The sequence below is a fragment of the Sus scrofa genome, chromosome 8, assembly GCF_054392235.1.
Source record: "Sus scrofa isolate SSC_HxYL_T2T_F1_AM1 chromosome 8, Sscrofa_HxYL_maternal_Yorkshire_Landrace_v2.0, whole genome shotgun sequence".
Lineage (NCBI taxonomy): Eukaryota > Metazoa > Chordata > Mammalia > Artiodactyla > Suidae > Sus > Sus scrofa.
In genome coordinates this window covers 103,943,658-103,968,102 of record NC_139390.1, presented here as the reverse complement: position 1 = coordinate 103,968,102, position 24,445 = coordinate 103,943,658, and the positions used below count along the sequence as shown (strand labels likewise).

Sequence of the window (24,445 nt, the reverse complement as noted above, 5' to 3'; positions counted from 1 at the left end):
CTGAGTGAAGTAAGTCAGAGCGGGAAGGATAAATATCATATGATATCACTTATATGTGGAATCTAATAAAAAATAACACAGAACTTATTTATAAAACAGAAACAGATTTCAAAACCAATCTTATGGTTACCAAAGGTGAAACCACTGGGCGGAGGGAAGAAATGAGAGGGTAGGAATAACATATATATACTACTCTATAAAATAGATGATTATAAGAAGCTACTGCATAGCATAGGAAAATCTACTCAGTAGTTTGTAATAACATATGTGGGAAAGAGAATGGATATATTTACATGTTATGACTGATTATCCACCTGAAACTAAAACAACATTGTAAGTCAACTATACGCCAATAAAATTAAATAATTTTTTAAAAAATGAAAAACATAAGTTACAACTGACACTACGGAAATACAAAGGGTCATAAGAGACTACTATGAGCAACTGTATGCCAACAAAATGGAAAACCTCAAAGAAATGGACAGATTCTTAGAAATGAAAAATCTACCAAGACTGAACCAGGAAGAAACAGAAAATATGAGCAGACCAATCCTAAGTATGGAAATTGAAATGTGATTTCAAATTTACAAAAAACAAAAAGTTCAGCACCTGATGACTTCACAAGTGAGTTCTATCAAATATTCAGAGAAGAGTTAACACCTATTCCTCTGAAACTCTTCCAAAAAATATCAGAGGAAGGAAAATTCCCAAGCTCATTCTATGAAGCCATCATCACCCTGATATCAAAACCAAAGATACCACAAAAAAATATAGGCCAATAGATACAAAAATCTTCAACAAAATATTAGCAAACCACATCCAAATACATTAGAAAGATGATATATCATGATCAAGTGTGATTTATCCCAAGGATGCAAGGATTCTTCAACATCCACAAATCAATCAGTGTGATACACCACATCAACAAACTGAAAAATAAAAACCGTATCATCATCTCAATAGACACAGGAAAAGCTTTTGACAAAATTCATCACCCGTTTCTGATAAAAAAACTCTCCAGGGACTTGGCATAGAGGGAACCTACCTTAGTCAGCATAATAAAAGCCATATATGAAAAACCTACAGCTAACATCATTCTCAATATGAAAAACTGAAAGCATTTCCCCTAAGATCAGGAACAAGACAAGGATGTCCGCTTTCACCACTACTATGCAACATAGTTTTGGAAACCTTAGAAAGAAGAAAAAGAAATAAATGGAATCCAAGTTGGAAAAGAAGAAGTAGAACTATCACTGTTTGCAGATCACATGATACTATACCTAAAAAATCCTAAAGACACTACCAGAAAACTGTTAGAGCTCATCAATGAATCTGGTTTCAGGATACAAACTTAATACACAGAAATCAAGTACCTTTTTTTATTTGTTTGTTTGTCTTTTGTCTTTTTAGGGCTGCACCCACGGCATGTAGAGGGTCCCAGGCTAGGGATCTAATCAGAGCTGTAGCTGAGGGCCTACACCACAGCCACAGCAATTCCAGTCCGAGCCACCCCTGTGACCTACACCACAGCTCATGGCAATGTTGGATCCTTAACCCACTGAGTGATGCCAGGGATCAAACCCACAACCTCATGGTTCCTAGTCAGATTCGTTTCCGCTGTGCCACAATGGGAACTCCGAGTGCCTTTTTATATACTGAAAATGAAAGATCAGAAAGAGAAATTAAAGAAACCATCCCATCTACCATCGCACCAAAAAGAATAAAATACGTAGGAATACACGTACCTAAAGAGACGAAAGACCTGTATTCTGAAAACTATCAGACCTTACTAATTTGGTTTATTAGATTAGACTCAAAGTTTAGGATCTTGGAGTTTCCGTAGTGGCGCAGCGGAAACGAATCTGACTAGGAATCATGAGGTTGTGGGTTCGATGCCTGGCCTCACTCATTGGGTTAACAATCCAGCGTTGCCATGAGCTATGGTGTAGGTTGCAGAGGAGATTCAGATCTGGCATTGCTGTGGCTCTGGTGTAGGCCGGTGGCTACAGCTCCGATTAGACCCCTAGCCTGGGTACCTCCATATGCTGTGGGTGTGGCCCTAAAAAGACAAAAGACAAAAAGAAAAAAGAAAAAAAAAATTAGGATCTTATTGCAAATTACATAAGGTCACTCAACTGGCTCAACTTCCTGTTACTGCTCTAATGCTCACTCTCGATTTTTTATTTAAAATATTTCCATTATGTATACTGGTAAAGCAGAATACATGAGAAAGGGAGGAGACTGGGGAAAAAACTTTTTCACATTTATACTTAACTTTCCTTATTATCATTCAAAAGCACTTTGAAACACTCTGGGTTTCTGATGGCCCAAAAGGCAGCGAAGTATCTGGGTACTTACTGACCTCACTTTGTAATAATAACCCACACGAGCTCTTCTCCTGCTCAGTTTCTTTTCTGTCTCCTCTGTCTCTAACACCACAACATCTAGAAGTGATTGACTAAACTCTACTGTTAAGGAAACTATAGTATATCAACTGTACAGAATACAACATAATATTGTACAACCTTAAAAGACTGTTGCAAACACTATGGTGCACCAGGAGAAAGGACTGGATAAACTAAGCAAAAAATATAAGATACAGAATAATATGTAAGACTTATTTTTAAACTTATTCCTAAAAAAACAATGAAAGATGAGTATCTAAATGCTAACTCTGTATGACAATGAGTGAATTATTCCTCTTCTTCTAAATATGCATGCATTGACTCATTAATAGAACAAAAGATATATTGATAAAATTGACTTTAAATAAAGAACACTGGAGTTCACTGGAGTTGTGGCAGGTTCAATTTCTGGTGTGGGTTCAATTTCTGGCCTGGGAACTTTTTTTTTTGTCTTTTTGCCATTTCTTGGGCTGCTCCCATGGCATATGGGAGGTTCCCAGGCTAGGGGTCTAAGTGGAGCTGTAGCTGCCAGCCTACGCCAGAGCCACAGCAACGCGGGATCCGAGCCATGTCTGCGACCTACACCACAGCTCACGGCAACGCCGGATCCTTTAACCCACTGAGCAAGGGCAGGGATTGAACCTGCAACCTCATGGTTCCTAGTTGGATTCGTTAACCACTGTGCCACGACGGGAACTCCCTGGGCTGGGAACTTTCACATGCCATGGGTGCAGCCAAAAACAAAAAAAGACCAAAAAGACACTGTCCTGTTTCATACTCATGACTAGAATCATTAAAATAAAACATAAGAACAGGGATAGGGGTTCACAATGCAAGCACAAGTGCAGTGGTGAAGTACTAAGTAAATTGGTAGGAGTATTGTCACAGGAATTAGGACATTAAAATAGGACCTTCTGGAATTCATAAATAATGCCCTCTTTCTTGTAGGATGTAAATTCAATCCTGTTTGAGTGACTGTTAAAGCATAGGCTGAGCTAATCAGGAATATTTGCATTCCAAATATTTCACACTGAAATTAGTCTTGCATTTACTATGGATCAATGCCTTTTGAATTGTTGGCCGAAAGACATTATTTTTATGAAGGATCACATGAGGGTATGCAGATTACATATTCCACTGAAACAATCTTTCCTTGGATTAAGCAAGAAATTCAGAAAACTTCATAATTGGACATTATATGGTCAACCCTTTCAATGCCATCCACCCCAACACTCAAGCCCTTCCTCTGCCCCTTATAACTGTGTTTATTGAATTGTTCTAGAATTAAATATATTGAAGCCATCAGCCTATAATGAAAAAAAGACTGTTTCCAGTAAGTACATTTTTTTTCATGTGGCACCATGCATAAGAGTCTACAAAAGAATTTTACCTCAATGTCAGAAATTTTGTTTTTCCTTGGCAACTACTTTGTTTTACCCTTATGGGCCCTGAATCTTACCATGTTTCTCCCATCCCTAGTGAAAGGTATGTGGAGATGAGTGGCCTGAGATATGTTTCACAACCTCACTACCAGCCCACTTTGTTTTTATTACTTCATTTTCTTGTTTAATTATTTTTTATATTATTTAAATCTTGTTAAGCTGTGTTTGCAATAAAGTAGGATATGATTAGCTATTTAATTGATTTAAATGAAAAAATTACATAAAAATTCCCACTTCTAAGGAACCTAATATGGAGTCACCATTCAGCAGACTAGAGCCCCTGACAAAGAAAGCACCCAGTCAATATCAGTAGTTATGATTATCTTACATAATTGTAATGTCAAAGTAGTAGTATTCATAAGCCAAATAAATGTACACACATGCATATATTTAATGCAAGTTAACCTTGACTATCCTCATCATGATATTGTGAATGCCTGAAACAGTGCCTGGACAGTGCAGGAAATTCATAAATATTTTCTTAATAAATGAGTTACTGAACAGTGAATTGCCTAGTACCACTATGTTTATATAATTTTGAATACACATACTGAAAAGTTTAGTATGGTGAATGACAAGTATTTTTCAGACAGCTTGGGTACTGTCCAAATGCTGATAACAAATGGGTATCAATAGCAGATACCAGAGATACTTTATTTTCTGAGGCTTGCTTTTCTCATTAGAGCTTCCTCATATTGTTATAATAATTAAATGAAGCAGGAGTTCCCATCATGGCTCAGTGGTTGATGAATCTGACTAGGAACCACGAGGTTGCAAGTTCGATCCCTGGCCTCACTCAGTGGGCTGAGGCTCCAGAGTTGCTATGAACTGTGGTGTAGGTCGCAGATGCAGCTCAGATCCTGCGTTGCTGTGGCTGGCAGCAACAGCTCCAATTAGACCCCTAGCCTGGGGACCTCAATATGCCATGGGTACGGCCCTAAAAAGACAAAAAATAATTAAATGAAGCAGTCTGATAGAACTTGGCACAACAGAAGTTCAACAAATGCTAATTTTACTTTTCCTCTTCCCCCCACCCCAACAATGTATACGTCTATAGCAGTATTACAAATGTGTGTGTAGAAAGAGCAATAAACTCAAAAGATATTAGCACCAAAGGACTATCTGTATTTTCCTCTATATATAACTCTTTTCACTTACTATGATGATCATTCTTTTCTCCCCTTAGCTCCTACGTTGGCTACTAACAAAAAAAGGACAAAAAAGTAAAAGCAGGAGAGATAAAGTGAGGAAGAAAGGAAGGAACGAAGAGGGAAGAAGAGATTCTGGGAAAAGAGAGAAGAGAGCAAAGAGATTCTACTCAGAATTTGGTTGTCTCACTAGAAAAAAAGGAAAGTATACAATAACTACTGGATATGAATACAGTATCCATTCAGAGTATACAATGTTCAAATACTTGTCACCATTCTTTCTTAGTAATCACTAATCGCAAGATCACTTAATCTGAGTAATTAGCAGCTTGTTAGATATGCATTGTGCTTTTCGGACATCCTATGTAGAAAATAAAGCAGACAAACTCCTCAGAAAAAGCAGCTTTAAGAAACCACTGGCTCCACAGTTAACAAAATAGAAAACCTGAACCTGACTACAGCCATCTAGAGTGCAGCAAGCCAAATAATGTGATGGCCAATCACTCCCAGATGACTCCTGAACCCACACATCCACTCTTTTGTATATGTGCATTTCATGATAAAGATTTCATTTTTTCATGGTGGGTTTTTTCCACATTTGACAAAAATTTTCTCAATCTATGATGAACTCTACTTCTTTCACTTCATCCCAACCACTTTCTTCACTTTATGAGAGAATAAAAAATACATATTGACCTGTAAGATTTTTGTCCAAGGTGATATTTAGGTAGCCCTCTATTCAAATACTGCCTCAGCCAGATTCCCACGTCTCTATGCCTGACACAGGCAGCATGTTGTTTGGAAATGCTTGCTATAGTATTTGCAAGCACTCTGCTGGGATGAGGTATTGGATGACAGGCTTTCATCTGGATATAATTTATTTATTATATTAATACTTTATATTAAAGAAAGTACACTAGTGTTAAAATTGAAGGGAAAACATATTTTGGCTAAGGAACAACCTGGAAATTATTAAAGTCAAAAGCTTATGGGTCAAAGAGTGGCAGCTTCATGTTATTATAATAATATGTTAATATTTAAGTCATGTAACCTCTATGGGTCTTTGAAACACCTGCAGTGGAAATGGCTTTCACACTATTATAATGATAAAGACTGAGGCTCACTGCTTCACTTTTGAATCTGCTCGTGTGACTGAATTTTATGAGTCAATAAACCACATCCTAACATCACCATAATAAATACTCAGAAAAATACCACCCTAAGTTAACTTTCTTTGCAACTCTACATTCTTTTTTTTTACTGCTACTCTCATCTCAAGCTCCACCTTCTCCAACTCTCCCCCACTTTCTCTTCTTCTTTACTTAGGTTTATTTAACACAGCTATTGCTGGGGAATTAGAGAATGAGCATGCCACTGGGATAAACCAGAAAGCATATTAGCTGCATGATATCATGTTTTCTGTTATTAAATAAAGATGACACCATGGACTAGACTCTGCCCTTTGTCAAACAGTATTGCAAGAAGTGTATATGTTACCCTTCAATATACAATAAATCATTTGTCTCATTTCGTATTAATTATATTTTCAGCACTTGTGTCGAAACATATGTAAGCACATACATATGCACACATGCACATGTGCTTCTCAAAATAAGAATCTCTTTCGTGTATCTTAAAAAAGTCATATAATGCCAAGAAGCCCTCTGAAGACAGGCCAAAGAACCACTTTCATCTGTAATTGGTGAAATTACCTCTACTGACATTCTGAGAGGTGCGATACACCCAATTATAAGAATTTCCATTTATTATTTTAATACAGATATCAAATATCTAGAAATCTTCCATGGGTACAGAAAATGAAGTATGTTGGGGGAAAAAACTGAAATGGTTCTTAAAAAAAACAAAGAAATAAAATGACATTAAATGTATCCTGGTCCTCAATAAGTCAGCTGATTATTAAAGAATCATCATCAAAATATATAGACGGAGTTCCCATTGTGGCTCAGTGGTTAACAAACCCTACTAGCACCCATGAGGATACGGGTTAGATGCCTGGCCTCAATCAGTGGGTTAAGGATCTGGCGTTGCCATGAGCTGTTGTGCAGGTCACAGACGCAGGCGGTTCAGATCTCTCATTGCTGTGGTTCTGGCATATGCCAGTGGCTACAGCTTCAATTCAACCCCTAGCCTGGGAACCTCCATATGCTGCCAGTGTGGCCCTAAAAGACAAAAAGACCCCCCCAAAAAAAAAAATATATATATACAGTCAATAATATTGTAATCACTTTGTATGGTGACAGATGGTAACTAGATCTAACATGGTTGTCGTTCATAATGTATATTAATGTTGAATCACTACATTATACATCTGAAACTAAAAAAAAAAAAAAAAAAAAGGAAAGAAAAGAATCATGATCAATTAAAGAACTATGTCATAGACTGACCCGTACCTCCCAAAATTCCTATGTTGAAGCCCAAACCTCCAATGTGACTGTATTTTCAGATGGGGCCTTTAAAGAGGTAATTAACGTTAAACGAGGTCATAAGGGTTGACTTAATCTGAAAGGAGAGGTATTCTTATTATAAAAGGAAGAGAGAACAGAGATCTTTCTCTCTTTCCATAGGCATAGAGGGGAAAGGCTATGTGAAACCACAGTGAGAAGGCAACTGTCAACAAGCCAGGAAAAGAGGCATCGCTAGAAACCAAACTTGCTGGTAACTTGATCTTAGACTTCTAACCTCCAGAACTGTTGGAAATACAAATTTATGCTATTTAAGCCACGCAGTCTGTGTTATTTTGTTACAGTAGCTCTAGCAGACCAAAGCCAGAAGTCCTTCTTCTTTCAAAAATGTTAGGTATAAATAATCATGGAGGTAGAAACGATCTTGATGTCACCGAGACCCAGTAATGAAAAATAATATTCATTGAGGGCATCCTGCAGGATCTCCATTAAGAACATTCTTCTAGGAAAGAGTCTATGTATTACCACTGAGAGAAGCCAAATCAACAGAGGTACATGTTTAAAAATCATTGTTTTGGTCCCTTTTATATGACATCGATTTGAACTGAGGGCTATGATAAATCATGGTGTGAAAATTGTCTATCATAGCTATTGCACACTTTCAAGAATATAAACATCAATATGATATCTTAAGGGGTAATACTCTACTGGGTCTCAGAAACAAAATTGTTTGCTTCACCGCAAACAACTTCTATTTTCATTTTATAGTGGCTGTGACTCCTATAAAGATCATGTTTCCCTCTGTAGTTAGAATCAAACTTGAAGTCTTTTTCTAGCAACTGTACAGAGTCTCAAAGTATGTTTTCTATAAACCAATTTTCCTTACATTTTACTCTCCTTCTTTTATTTCCTTTTGCGTAGATTTCCTCAAATATTTATTCTGCTTTATGTGTTTTTCATGCTCAAATGCTTTGTGAATCGATGAGGGAAATAAGTGCACAAATATATCATCTCATCCAAGCCTGTTACTTTAGGGTGGGAATCTGAGTTCCAGAGTTCTTTAGTGATTTGCTCCAAGTCCTGCAGAGTGTGGCACAGATAAGACTGGAAATTCAGTTTCCCTCCTTCCGTCTAGTGTTCCTTCTCCATTATAAAATTACCTCCCTAAGCAGTGAGGAGGAAGGAAATTAATTCGAAAGGAAAAACATCCCCTTGGTACGTGTAGCTCAGTGTTTCTCAGCAGGAGCAAGAGAAGCCTCAACTGTGCAGGGCCAAACTGTCCTCAGCATTCCTGGTCTCTGCCCACTATATGCCCTTAGAGCCCCCCCAGTCACTGTACTAACATAAGAAGTCCCCTTACATTTCCCAAAGCCCAGTGCTACCACATTTTTATTTCTTTTTGCTTCAAAAGAGAAACAAAAAAGTAGAAAACACTTCTCTGATTTAATGGAAAATTTTGTCTTTAGGGGAAAGTAAGGATCAGAGTTTAAAATAAATGTATTTAACACATGACATTAAATTTCTCTTAGGAAGACTTTATAAAGTGTTTGTAAAAATGGCCACGAAAATTTCCCTCAGTGTCTCATGCACTTGGGTTATCCCTTCCCACAATGGCTTTCTCCTTGGCCATTTGAATAATTATGACCAATGAGACATTAGCAAATGTGACACAAATGAAATGGCAGTTATGCACTGTGCTTCCTTAGAACTCTGAGACCACCATAAGAAAAAGCTCAGGCTGGCTACCTATAGGATGAGAGACTGAATAGAATATATTCAAGCTGTTCCAGTTATGTGTCACTCACTCCACAAAACCAACCAGTCTAACCACTCCCAACATATGAATGAGGCCATCCCAGATCACTGAGCCACCACAGAACCTCCATCTGATCACAGATTCCTGAGAGAACCCAGTAGAGGTCAGCCAGGCCAGCCCAGACTTAGAATCTGGCTAATTCACAGAAAAGTGAACTGAATAGAATGGGTTTTGTTTTAAGCAACTCATTTTAAAGGCAATCTGCAACGTTAACTGTTAAAGATGGGAATTGGTTTTGTTTAGGAAAATAAGTTGAAACCCTATAGGTTTGAGAACAATCCATAAATTAAAATACTTTGGTATAAGCAGGAGCTCAAAGTTAGAGGATATCAGAGCCTCTGCTGTGGCTCAACAGGATCAGCAGTGTCTTGGGAGCGCTGGGGACACAGGTTTGCTCTCCTGCACAGCACAATGGGTTAAGGATCCAGCATCGCTGCACCTGCACCTTAGTTTGCGGCTGAGGCTCGGATCTGATCCCTGACCCAGGAGTTCCATATGCCATGGGGCGGTCAAAAAAAAAGTCAGAGGTTATCATGAGATCATAAACCTTTCTCTGTTCCTACAAGAACTGCAGAAATTTGGGAAGAATAGAAGGGAAATAGAGGTTTAAGTCAATCTTACCTGGTTCTTAAGACACACTGAATCACCAGTTAATATCTTGGAAAGATTATAGATATAGATATATAGATATGGGTAAGGACATGGAACATGGACATGGACCTAGAGATAGAAAAAATATAGAAATAGAATTATACATAGATATACAAACACAGAGATAAAGATATCCAAATACAGCCATATTTCTTTTTTTTTAGGATTGGTTCAGATGACCACAATAAAGCAAATTATCGCAACATAGTGAGTTACACAATTATTTTGGTTTCCCAGTGCATAAAAAGTTATATTATACTGTAGTTTACCAACTATACAATAGCATTACACCTGAAAAAGCCATGGGCATACCTTATGTAAAAAAATAATGCTGTTGGAAACAACGGTGTCATTGGAATTGCTCCACACAGCGTTGTCAGAAATATTCAATTCATGAAAAAAAAAAATACAATATCTGTGAAACACAATAAAGCAAAACACAATAAAAAGAAGTATGGCTGTAATTTGCTACAGTTAGCAACACGTAATAGTATTAAAAGCCTCACATAGATTGTCTGTAAACGAGGCAACTTTTAGCAAATTCATTAGTCTAGATGAGTTTTTATAATTCTCTTACAAACACTGATTTATTGAGATTAATCTTTGTGTCAACCTGAGTGAAACTTCTGCCTAGTGCTGTTCTGATGCTTTAAGAAATCACCCTCAAACTGATACATGAACCACGTTTGTTGGACTAGTTCCTGTTGTGACTATTAACACAATATCTACCTATTTGGACATATCTCTGATGTCACCTCCACTTATTTGGTTAGTCTCTTGGACTTTCTTGATAAATTTGCTCAGTCAGCACTCTAACCCTTTCTCCTATGTCACTTTGACTTTGACTAGTCTTACCCTCAGCCCACTAGAAGAACCCCTCCCCATTACACTTCTGAAGTGCTGTGGGTAGCTCTACTTAGAAATAAGAGAGATCCTGATCATCTATTTCTGGATCATCTTTAAAGCAGAATACAATATTTTTAAAAATGTGTATATATGTATATATGTATATATATATATGACTGAGTCACTTTGCTGAACAGTGGAAATTAGCACAACATTATAAATACTTTAATATTTTTTAAAAAGCACTAGAATACTTTAATATTTTTTAAAAAGCACAATCTACACAACACCTATTGTATAGTTAATATGTATCAATGAACCACTTTTTATTTAAAGGTAGTAATAACCATTATCTTCAATATTTGAATACCTAAATTATTATACAGGCAATATGTGAACATGCTATGCTATTATTCTAGGAAGAAACCACATTTATTTTTATCTGTGCTATGTTCATAAATGCTGAGTGTAACTATATACGTAGGTTGTGGCAGATTGTATTTTCCAAAGACAGCTGCAACAGCATCTCCTATCTTACAATTTTTCTAGAACCTTGCCACTCCCTATCACAATGTGAGATCTAATCCCTCTACCCTTGAATCTGGGAGGGCTTATGACTTCCTTACAGTCAATAAAATGTGGTGGACGTGATGCTGCATAACTTCTAAGATGACGTCAATAAAGGCACTGAACTCTCATTTTGCTTGCTCACATTGGAGCACTGAGCCACCATATAAGCAATCCAACTGCTCTAAGGCTACCATGCTGTAAGGAAGCCCAAATACGCTTACACAAAGAAACTACAAAGAAAATATGCCTGGTCCTTCTGTATAGCACTGGGAACTATATCTAATTCAATACATGATGAAGCATGATGGAGGATAATATGAGAAAAAAGAATACATATATGTATGTGCGACTGGGTCACTATGCTGTATAGCAGAAAACTGACAGAACACTGTAATCCAACTATAATAGAAAAAATAAAAATCATTTAAAAAAAAACATAAAAAAATAAAACCAGTGTCAGAAATCAAAGAAAGAAAGCAAGAGAAAGAAAGAAAAGAAATTATGCCAGGAACTGATTCAAAGAAACTCATTGGTCCAGGGAATGATGACCTTGGACCCTGATAAGATGCTTTCCACCAGAATCTCCATTGACAGAAACAAGATCTAATTCGTAAGGGAGGGAAACATCAAAGTTAAGTACATTCAAACACTAGAGTCTACCCCTAAAATGAAGGGCAAATATGGCAGAGACAATAAAGCAATCATATAGACCAGGTACCTACAGTACTCAATGACCCATCCTATTCAGATAACATTGTAGACTTTAGTCAGCTAGAATAATTTCTAGATTCTAGCTCTCAGAGATGATAGCTCTTATAATAAAGTTTGTATATTCTGGTCCAGACTGCGTCAGACACTGAGTAGTGCTGGGGTTTAAAGCTAAAGGTCTTAAGATGATGTGGGTGATCAGGAATAATAAAAGTGTGAGCGACAGAGAAAGAGCATGGGATAAAAGGAAAAGCAGAGTAGAGTGGCTTAGGTCAAGAGCAGCTGAGCATCTGTGGATTTAGTCAAGTCCAAAGGAGTTACACACAGTTCAACTAAAGAACCTTATGGGCAAGAAGAGCACGTGAAATATAAAGAGAGATGTAAGAACAATGTAGTAAGAGCCCAAGTGGAAAAGCAGTGGCACACTTAAAACTAATAAGGAATAAGGCCAATCAAGTATTATAGGAACGAGTGACCCAGAAACATAAAAATGAATCCACAGAACCAAATATAATATTCAAAAACTTTGAATGTCAACTGTGTAGTTTAGATTTTATCCAACAATCAGGGAGTTATAAGCGTCTTCTAGATCCAAAGGAGAAGAAAATCTGAGCAGGAACTATTCTGGGTCCCTTTCCACTAACTCCAACTTCAATGACTATAATTTCAACTATTTCACAATTGCTATTCTAAGTAATCTTTTATTTGAAAAATATATTTTAAAATGCTGGAAGTTTTACTATGATAGACAAAGTCTTTCGACATCTACCACTGATGAGGAAAGTAACATTTGAGAATTATTGCTCAGCTTTGTTCAGGGGATAAATAACAAAGTATTAAACATAAGCAATAAATTGAAATGGAGAACATGAGAAAACAAATGGGAAAGGAAAAGAGAAAAAATACTTCTTAAAGAAAAGAACAGCTTGATTAAAGAAAGTTTCCTTGGGAAACCCAGCTCCTACTTCCTTTTTTATCCCTGTGATCTTTTATGTTCCCAGGCTTTTTGGTCTTTGTCATTTAATCCAGTCCTTGATTCTCCCTTGCTCCCTTCCTGTGCTTTCCATGGAAACTTTTTACTCTTCAGGTCTCAGCACCTATCCATGATCACAGTGCTGCTTTTGATTGGCACCACAATTCTGTGTTCACTTGGCTTTACATTACATATTTAGGTCTCACCTATCCAAAGTAATAAATTCTTCTAAAAATATTTTATTTTTGGTGCTTAGACTTCTCAAAGTTCCTACAGACATTACCTCATCCATTTCTCTTGAAAGTAGGTGCCCTGATGACAGAGTGGCCCTAAAAGCTATTTGTGCAGACTTGGGGGTATAAGTGTGCTAGGGACCTCAAAGATGTCAATCTGGTCTATTTGAGATGAAAGATGAATGTTCTTGGCTATCAATAAATACCAAAAGCTCTCTCATTCAAAGAGAAAAAAAAATTTTTCACCACAAGTATTTAAAAAAAAAAAAAAGCCACCAAAGAAAAGAAAAAGAACATAAGAAATGACATGTTACAACATTTCTTTAAATTTCAAATTTTAATTTTTCTAAAACTTACAGGATTTTACCTCTGGGGCATTACTGTATTCTTACATACTTCTAGAAAATAAATTTAAAAAGTCAACCTGCTCTTACTCAAAAGTCTGTAAGATTCTTTTATTCACTCACACACACACCCCATTTCTGCATACCACACACCAGTAATTTTAATCTACTTCTGTGTAATGAGTAAAGCAGATATCCTGGAGAGGAGACTCTAATTATGCAACTGGAACTGCCTAGTCCAGCTCAAATGTGAGAAAGAAAAGCGGAGATAAAAAGGACTCTTCAAGTGCCTCTCCTTTTTCCACACTCTACTGTGAGCACTGTCTCAGAGTTTCAGCCACTGTGATGTTAGGATCCTGGAAATGTCTAAATTCATAACATGGGAAAAAACATTAACATTTTATTAACTTAGTAGAAGATTCCAGCCTAAACATATTTTTTTAAATCTCAGCTGAACATATGTTTAAAAGATTATGGGAAAAAAATTTTAACTTGAGCCTTTAGTTCCAATAAAGAATGACTCATTTGTGTATTTTCATAAGGCATAAAGATTATTTCATTTCAACTACACTTGGCCTCTAAACTTTTGTTATATACTTGCTCTTAAGTAGGTACATGTAAGTAATTAACACAGCAACTCAAAGTAAAAAGGGGATACTAATAATAACACAAGGCCAAAAATGAAAATATATAGGAAAAGTAAAAAGGTCCACTGAAGGTCCTGTCTTTTCTTGAGACTAAAATAAAGACAAAAAGACCTTCCAAGGGCATGTGATGGCAGCGGAACATCCAAAAAGACTTGGCTCTTATGAGGTGCGGGGTCTTTCTGCCACTTTGATACAGAATTCCCTGGTAACAGGCCATGCATAGCTCCTGGCCCTTTTCTCCAAACATAAGCTTTTGTTTTCTTTGTTAACAACAGTCCTTTATCCCTAACAAAACAAAAACCATGTACTGATTAACTATGGTTTATGGAACACTTATCTCTTAATGCATTGGGAAAAAAAAAAAAAATGCCCTTTTTCTAAAGAGTAAAATCCTATCAAAAAGTCCCAAGCCATGAATTGGTTTAAACTGCTGATCAGTTTCCTAAACCTTTTTCAAAAGAATTTACAGCAAGGATCATGATTAACATAACAATGACCTTAATGAACTCCATCCTTCTCTTCCCTACCCAAAGAATCACCTGGTATAGGTCCTTCAGCACACACAGGCAGACCCTCTGTCTATGCAGCCTCATTCTTACCTAAATGTCTTCGAAATGACATGGCTAAACACAAGTACAGGAACTTTGCACAACAATGATCATTTTGACCAATGTAATAATATTAACCTAAAATTCTTACACCTAGCCATAACCACATTTTATTTAAATATCAGTTTAAAGGTTAAGAATAAAGAAGTGAGAAAAATGTCCTTTCTTTTTAAAAATATCATCGAGGAGTTCCTGTCATGGCTCAGTGGTTAACAAATCCGACTAGAAACCATGAGGTTGCGGGTTCGGTCCCTGCCCTTGCTCAGTGGGTCAAGGTTCTGGCATTGCCGTAAGCTGTGGTGTGGGTCGCAGACAGATCAGATCTCCCGTTGCTGTGGCTCTCGCGTAGGCGGGTGGCTATAGCTCCAATTGGACCCCTAGCCTGGGAACCTCCATACGCCGCGGGAGCGGCCTAAGAAATGGCAAAAAGACAATAAAGAATTAAAGAATAAATTTTAAAAAATTAAAAAATAAAAACATCAGTGACTCTTCCTTTCCTGCTACATATTCTATTTGATACCAATATTCCCCAGTGTCCACACATATTTGTAAATTAAGAGAAAATGTAAATTTCAGTGAGCACAAAGAAGAAAGAATGAGAGTTGTTGAAATATCTCGGCACTGACAATGAATCTTTTCCCAGAAATCAATTCTGGGACAGTTGAAGAGCATATGGTCACAGGAGCTTTTATGTCTATTACATCTTTAACTGAAGCAGGACTTTATAGACTCTTATTGGGGTTTTCAGCTTAACTAATCATCATTCAGAAATCTTGAATCATAGCAAGCATTGCTAGGAAACCTGGACAGCCGCATGCAAAGCAATGAAACTAGAACACACCCTCACACCATGCACAAAAATAAACTCCAAATGGCTGAAAGACTTAAATATACGACAGGACACCATCAAACTCCTAGAAGAAAACATAAGCAAAAACACTCTCTGACATCAACATCATGAATACTTTCTCAGGTCAGTCTCCCAAAGCAATAGAAATTAGAGCAAAAATAAACTAATGGGACTTCATCAAACTGAAAAGCTTTTGCACAGCAAAGGAAACCCAAAAGAAAACAAAAAGACAACTTTCAGAATGGGAGAAAATAGTTTCAAATGATGCAACCGACAAGGGCTTAATCTCTAGACTATATAAGCAACTTATACAATCCAACAGCAAAAAAGCCAATCAATCAATGGAAAAATGGGCAAAAGACCTGAGTAGACATTTCTCCAAAGGAGATATACAGATGGCCAGCAAACACATGAAAAAATGCTCAACATCGCTGATTATAAGAGAAATGCAAATCAAAACTACCATGAGATACCACCTCACACCAGTCAGAATGGCCATCATTAATAAATCCACAAATAACAAGTGCTGGAGGGGCTGTGGAGACAAGGGAACCCTCCTGCACTGCTGGTGGGAATGTAAACTGGTACAGCCACTATGGAGAACAGTTTGGAGATACCTTAGAAATCTATACATAGAACTTCCATATGACCCCACAATCCCACTCTTGGGCATCTATCCGGACAAAACTCCACTTAAAAGAGACACATGCACCCGCATGTTCATTGCAGCACTATTCACAATAGCCAGGACGTGGAAACAACCCAAATGTCCATTGACAGATGAGTGGATTCGGAAGAGGTGGTATATATACACAATGGAATACTACTCAGCCATAAAAAAGGATGACATAATGCCATGTGCAGCAACATGGATGGAACTAGAGAATCTCATCCTGAGTGAAATGAGCCAGAAAGACAAAGACAAATACCATATGATATCACTTATAACTGGAATCTAATATCCAGCACAAATGAACATCTCCTCAGAAAAGAAAATCATGGACTTGGAGAAGAGACTTGTGGCTGCATGATGGGAGGGGGAGGGAGTGGGAGGGATCGGGAGCTTGGGCTTATCAGACACAACTTAGAATAGATTTACAAGGAGATCATGCTGAATAGCATTGAGAACTTTGTCTAGACACTCATGTTGCAACAGAACAAAGGGTGGGGAAAAAATATAATTGTAATGTATACACGTAAGGATAACTTGATCCCCTTGCCGTACAGTGGGGAAAAAAAAAAGAAAAGAAAAGAAATCTTGAATCATATGATTAGCTACCTACCCCCCATAGTTCTTCCCCCTAAGTATGAAAACTACTAGGATGGTAGGTATAGTCACTCCAAGTTGGTAGCATGTTCCAGCCAGATGTTTACAAACTATTCAGAGTACAGAGTGAAGCCATTCACAAAAATTAATGGAAGAAAGGTCCATTTCTATTAACCTTTAAAAGTATATAAAAATGATATTAGTGGCACATGCTAACCTTCAGGAACTCTCAAGGCCTCTTCTCTTCAATTCCAAAAGTCAGGGAAAAACAGACTCTTTGAGGGACATGAGGTTGAGGATGAAGCTTTTAGGTAGAAGAGTAAAGTGATTATAAATAGAACTGATCTGAGAATAAAGCTTTCTTTTCTTTGAACTCTTATCTCCTTTCTCAAGTTCTATCTTGGCTCACTTAATCTCGGGCAATTGGTATCATGAAACAAGCCTAGGGAGGACTTCCACTTAAAGGGAGGCCACTGGATGGCCAATGGAAACTGAATAGGGCCTATATGGAAAAAGAATCCAGCAGTCTAATTACTGCTACCCTAGTCCAGGATTTACACTAATAGCTCAATAAGCATCCTGAGACTCTCTCATGCCAAGCCCAGTTCACCAAAGTAAGACATTAGGAGTTTGGGATTAATATATAGCCACCACTATATATAAAATAGATAACCAACAAGGACCTACTTACAGTACAGGAGGTTATACTCAATATTTTGTAGTAACCTATAATGGAAAATAATTTGAAAAAGAATATATAGGTAGATAGATGAATCACTTTGCTGTACACCTGAAAATAACAACCATACACCAATAAAAATTAATTTAAAATTAAATTAAAAAAATATAAAAAGACATTTTTTAGTGATTTGGGCCATATACCTCTTTAGTAACAAAATATTTACTGTTCTTGCATGTCCTTTAACAGATATAGCTATAATTACAGATGTGGTTGGAGACACAGCTATAGACATATTTGTTAAAGCTCTCTTTTCATTTGCTTGACCAACACTCTCCTCTCTACAAAAGATAATGACCAACGTTCACCACTAAAGCCACTATACCCCTGTCCAGGAAGTCTGAATACTTCTCACCCATTAAATCATATGCATACCAAAGCCTAATTTATTTATTCTCTAACCTATTTATACTTTATTTAATGAATTTCATTAAATACAATCTAAGCTGAGTAAAAAACAGTGGAAGAGAGGATGTTTTTGCAATAAAATTAGGTCAGATGACTTGAAAAGTTTAAACTACACTGAATCATTCTAAAACAATAGTAAACTGGTTAAAAAAAAAAAAACTATGAAATATTGGCAGAAAAATCATAAAAATGTAGGGAACCCTATACTCCAATTGATCCATAGTATATAAAGTTGTACCCTGCTTTAAGAAAACAAAACTGCAAATTCTATATCAGGTTTTACTGGTATTCCCTATCCATGAAATAAAAAGTGGAATTCTAATGAGAAGAATCATACTCAAGAGGCTTTGTCCCTACATAAAAGACTGACAGGTAAAATAACATTAAGTTAAAGTAGATATGCATTATTTTTAACATTTTATCATTTTTCTACTTTGACTTTTATTTTATTAATAAACTGTTTCAGAAAAGAAGGCTTTACTTTATCTCTAAATCTGCGTATCTATGCATAGACTTAAAGCTATATCTCTGGAACTTAACTGAGTTAAGGATAGCAGAGTAAACCATCCAAACAAGAATTGTCTTTGACCACGTGAGTCAGATACGGAGCTGTGCTGCTCAGATACCTCTTCAAGAAAGCATGCCATGTCCAAGAGCAAAAAAAAAAAAAAAAAAAAAAAAGTGTTGTTAGCTAACAGGCTTCAGCAGTTAGCTCTTCAGGGCATACCTCAGCTTAGAACCAAGGTCACATTCTTCTCAAGGTGGCCCCTAATTAATGACTGATAAAGACTGTGGTACAAGAGCCTAAGCATTTCAGTCAAATGCAGAATTATCCCAGATGAGGAATTTTGTCTCAGAGCTCCCCAGTGGGCTGGCAGAAACTTAATAGGTCAAATTACAGTCTGATGACTTACCCTGCCCAATCCTGCTTCCTTCCTTTTCCTTTCACAGGTGTGAAACCCAAATAAAGCTTCTGCGCTCCTAACTGCATACTGAACAATACTTCCTGGAAAACCAGACCAGCACACTATATAATGGCACAACCAACAGAGTATTTCACATATACATTTTGACTTAATTTTGTGCTAGGTATTCTCACTACTTAAGAACCCATCACTGGAAAAAGGAACAATGTAACTGACTTTCCACAAAAGCAGGATCCAGGTCTAGCAAACATGCCTTGGATGCCTCCCTCAATGGGGTCCAGACCTAATACACAAACTTAACTGGATATCTTGTACCTTGATCTGCCAGAAGATTTATAGGAAACAAGCCATATTTTTCTATTCAAATACAAATGGTCAGTTTCATATATTCCATAAAAATGACCTTCAACAATTTCTTTCAAGTTAAGTTGAGACATGTTGACAATTATAGCTGGACTAACTGAGATCTTGATCAGTACTTAACAACACAAGTTTGGCCAAACTACCAGCTATTACCTGGTACACACTTAAGCTATTGTGTGACATGAATGGTATCCGGTTGCTGCTTACAAGTATAGTTCTCCCTTTGCCTGTCAATTCTAGATATTAATTATTCAATGTAAGTTTAAATGTCTGCGTCAGGACCTCCAGAAGAGAAAGAAATTAAGACTCGACCATGAGAAAGAAGGTACTTCAGCTCTGCCAAGGATTAAGTCAGACATGGTTATTGAGAGGAAAAGATAGTATACACATTCTGATTTACTTTCCTCTCTCTCCTGGGCCTCTTCACACCTTGGCCAGGAAAAAGCAAAAAAGGCAGAACTCAGCAATTTATGCAGCACTATGGAATTGAAGGAAGGCAGGTATGATATATTAGTATAGCAGAGTCTGGCTTCTCCAGGACAAAGAATAGCTTGGATTGCCAAAGAAATTAAATTTGACGCTTAAAGAATGTACATGTAAAATATCCACCAATGATACTAAACTCTTTAAATGGTAAATCTCCTACTCTGTGAGATTTGGGTGAATGGATTATACCCAAGAGATCGCTTTTGGAAATGTCCTTTGGAACCAGATAATCAGTTATTTCCATCCAAACTTTTTACTTTAAAATCTCATACTGAGATTAAAATTTAAAACAAAAATTGAGACAAGGACTTCCTACTGTTACAGTAATCACTAAAGGGGAAGATATTTAAGAAACTGGATAAGGGTGTTTCATGATTTATGATTTTACTTGTTAGGTGTACGACATTTTTTAAAGTCCTAAAACAAATGGTCCTCTGTCCATAATTTGAGTCAGCCATTGTAAAATCTATTTAAAATATACTAATCTCAGAGTTCCCGTCATGGCTCAGTAGTTAACGAATCCGACTAAGAACCATGAGGTTGCGGGTTCGATCCCTGGCCTTGCTCAGTGGGTTAAGGATCCAGCACTGCCGTGAGCTGTGGTATAGGTTGCAGACGTGGCTCGGATCCCACATTGCTGTGGCTCTGGTGTAGGCCGGCAGCTACAGCTCCAATTCAACCCCTAGCCTGGGAACCTCCATATGCCGCAAGAGTGGCCCTAGAAACGGCAAAAAGACAAAAAAATACACACACACACACACACACACACACACACACACCCTAATCTCAGGTAGAGCTTATATTTATACCAAAGCTAAAATGCAAGAGCAAGAATTTGGGGGCATATCCCAGATTCTGCTGGAACAATTAAAAACAATCTCCCTCCAACTTCCACTCATTGCCTGATTCTAAAGCCATATCTAAACTTACAGGTATGTGTTATAATAGCACCACATATTGAGCACTAAAATATGTATTAGTTATCTGTTGCTGTGTAGCAAATTACCCCATTACTTAGCAACTTATACTGCAAACATTTATTATCTCATAGTCTCTATGAATCAGTTTTTCAGGAGCAGCTTAGCTGGGTGGATCTGGCTCAAGGTCTCTCAAGAGGTTGCACTCCAAATATTGGCTGAGGATGTGGTAATTTGAAGTTCTTACTGGAGCTGGAAGATCCTCTTTCAAGATGGCTCATTCACGTGAGTCTTACCAAGAGGTTTCAGTTCCTTATTAGTTCTAAGAGGCCTCCGTTCCTCCCTACACGGACCCCATAGGACTTCTTGAGTGTATTCAAAATGAGGTAGCTGACTGGTTTTCCCCAGAGGGGGTAATGCCAAAGAAAGGAAAAGACGGAGAGAGCCTTTTAGTCTTGAAAGTTACACACCATCAATTCTCTTATATGCTATTCATTACAAGTGAATCACTAAAGACAGCTCATTCTCTTTTTTTTTTTTTTTTTTTGGTGGTGGGACAAGGAGGAATTAATAAGTTCTATCTCTTGAAGGGAGGCATATTAAGTAACTTGTGAACATACTTTAAAACAATCCAAAGGGAGTATCAGGTTTATAACAGCAACTTATAAATCATTATTTAGTGGTTTCATCTTTATCTTGACCAAAGGGTCAGCACCAGATAGCAAGATAACCAGAATATAAAGACAGAGCTCTTCCATACCAGCTCCAAGTTCATCCCTTACTCAAAAATCACAAGGTATTACTATACCACAATTCAGAATGGCTGAAAGGTTTTTAATAAAATGTTGAAAATACCAAGTGTTTGAAAGGATACAGAACAACTCTCAAATATTGCTGGTAGGAATGCAAAATAGTATAGCCTTTTATGAAAACAGTCTAGCAGTTTCTTATAAAGTTAAACATGCCTAGACCATATGACCCAGCAATTCTACTCCTAGATACTTACTCAAATGAAATGAAAATGTATGTTCACACAAAAACTTGTATATGGCTGTGTTAGTCAGGGCTTCACCAGAGAAACAGAAGCAACAGTGTGTGTGTGTGTGTGTGTGTGTGTGTGTGTGTGTGTGTGTGAAGAGATTTATTACAAGGAACTGATTCACATGATTATAGAAACTAGCAAGTCCAAAATCTATATCATGGGCCAGCAGGTTAGAGACCCAGGAGAGTCACTATTCCAGTTTGAGTCTTAAGGTCATCTGATTTAGAAACAGGAAAGAGCCAATGTTGCAGATGAAGTCCAAAGGCCATCTTCTGGAGAATTCTCTTGTTTGGGGGGCAGGGAAGGTCTGTGAAGGAGACAAAGTTGAAGACAAGTCTTTTTGTTCTATTCAGACCTTCAGGTGTTTTGATGAGGTCCACCAGTTTTCAGTGTTAATGTCATCTAAAACCATCCTCATAGTAATGTCCAGAATAATGTTTGACCAATTATCTGGGCACTCTGCTGCCCAGCCAAGTTGACACCTAAAATTAACTACAACATTGGTGTTTATAGCAGCTTTATTCATATATAAACAAATTTGTAAACACTATAATAAACAAACTGTGACACATCTATACAATGGGACACCATTTACCAATATATACAGGAAAATTACTGATAAGTGCAACAACATGAATAAATCTCAAAAGCATTATGTTACGTGAAAGAAACCAACTCAAAATCTATATACCATGTGATTGAATTCATATAACTTTCTGTAAGACTCATGTGTTAAAATCAAGGAAAGAGTTAACTACAAAGGAGAACAGGAAAATTCTGGGAGATACGGAAACAGTTCTGTATCTTGATTACACTAGAGCTTATACGACTGTGTTTGTCAAAACTCACACAACTGTAGCTGGTTTGGTTTAATGAATTAAATTGTACCTTAAAATAAATGAACAAATTGCATCAGCCACTTTAATCCTCATATATAAGGAATCTTCATGCACACTTTAAAACCCACATCCAGAACTACAGTAAATAACAGCTACGGACAATTTCTAAACATCAACCAATTATTATCCTCTCTTGTATCTGCATCTCACCCAAATAGCCTCTCTTTAACCATTAACATAAGAATCCTCACTGGTTACAGGAAGTGTCATCAAACATCCCCTAGGGGGCTGCTTAGCTTACATAAAATCCAAGCCAATCACTATTAATCAGTCCTCAATTAAGGAAATTTAAAAAGTACACACCACAGCAACCAAAGAAAGAATCAAAAACTTCATTCACCCTTCAAAGACAGTGGAAGATTCCTCTCCAAAATGGCTACTCTTAACTCCTGAAAATTAACCACAGCTGTTTATGAAAACTAGTCCAACTCCACAGGAAAGCCACAAAATTGGCAACCTAAAACGAGCAATACGTCTCCCTGAACAACTTTTAATCATGATCCCTCAAGAACCCAAGGCCAAAGCTAACATACCATCCACCGTCAGCTAAAACCTCATCATGGTTAACATACACCACTCTGGCATCTTCCAGAGGCAGTGGCCACACTTGTCCCTAATAAACCACTAAGCAGTTCACTTTGAGGGATAGAATCTAATAATGTAAGTGAAAAATGCCAAGGGAAAGGTAAAAATATATCCACACAAATAAACTGTAAGCGATTATTCATCAGCAAAGAAAAATGAAGTTGCCAGCAAACGTTTTAGCCCAAGACAGTGTGGCTGGAAACTTGGATATGGCTGATGGTGTGAAATAAAGATGACAGTTCTGTTTCTCATTGACAGCCTTCTCTCCAGCTTCCTCACCAAAATTTTTAAATTAAAGCTTCATGTCAGATTTCCTTGTCAATCCATCTCAAGAATTTCCTTTCAAGACTAGATGATGAACGCATATTGGGGTTTCATATATTGAAGAGGCTCAAAGACCTCAGCATGCTTGTCTCTCCTAGTATTTCTTTGGGATTTGGAGCAAATATTTCAAAATTGTGGTTCCAATCGTTGAGACAAGAATTTTTTTCTACTCGCATATCTAAATAGTGACCTACTGCCACTCATTTGAGCTGATCCATAAAATGTCTTTATTTTCATCACTGTCCTCTTCAGGCTTTCTCTGGCCTGGGACACTATGCTGCCATAAAGAAAACCATCTAATTACAGTGTTATATAGCCATATAGTCTCTACAGAAACCATATCACTGTCATAAGACAATCAGATATACTTACTGGATCATGATAGCAAGATTCCAACCTTTACACAAGGATTTTAATACTCTTTGACATGTTTTCAAAAATTGTGTCTCAGAGAAACACATTATGGAAATACGTTCTACTCAGAATTTTCAATGAATTTTATTGAAGTATAATTTCTATAAAATAAAAGTAACTAATTTTAAAGGTAAAATTCTAGGTTTTGACAAATGTATATTGTCATATAATAGCCACCAAAATTAAAACACAGAACATTTTCACCACCTCAAAAACAATTTCCTCTTGTCTCTTTGCAGTCAGATCCCCTTCCCACTGGCTCATCACCTGGCAACCCCCAATCTTCTTTGTGTCACTATAATTTTTCCTTTATAAAATGTCGTATAAATAAAATCACACATTGCCTAGTCTTTTATACCTTCTATCACATACCAGACTATTTTTGAAATCTACGTTGTGTGTAAAACTGAT

General features: G+C 37.1%; 1 long non-coding RNA gene across 9 annotated transcripts in view; it reads right to left on the bottom strand.

The window, feature by feature from the left end:
* LOC102158494 (uncharacterized) overlaps positions 1 to 24,445 on the bottom strand; it is a 241,115-nt gene that overhangs the window by 89,859 nt on the left and 126,811 nt on the right. For 5 of the 9 annotated variants that reach the window (XR_014813054.1, XR_014813058.1, XR_014813062.1 and 2 more), the window contains one exon: positions 9,856 to 9,954. The exons of the other annotated variants lie outside the window; for them this stretch is intronic. This is a non-coding gene — a long non-coding RNA (uncharacterized LOC102158494). The remainder of the gene's footprint in view (positions 1 to 9,855; positions 9,955 to 24,445) is intronic. 9 annotated transcript variants of the gene reach the window in all.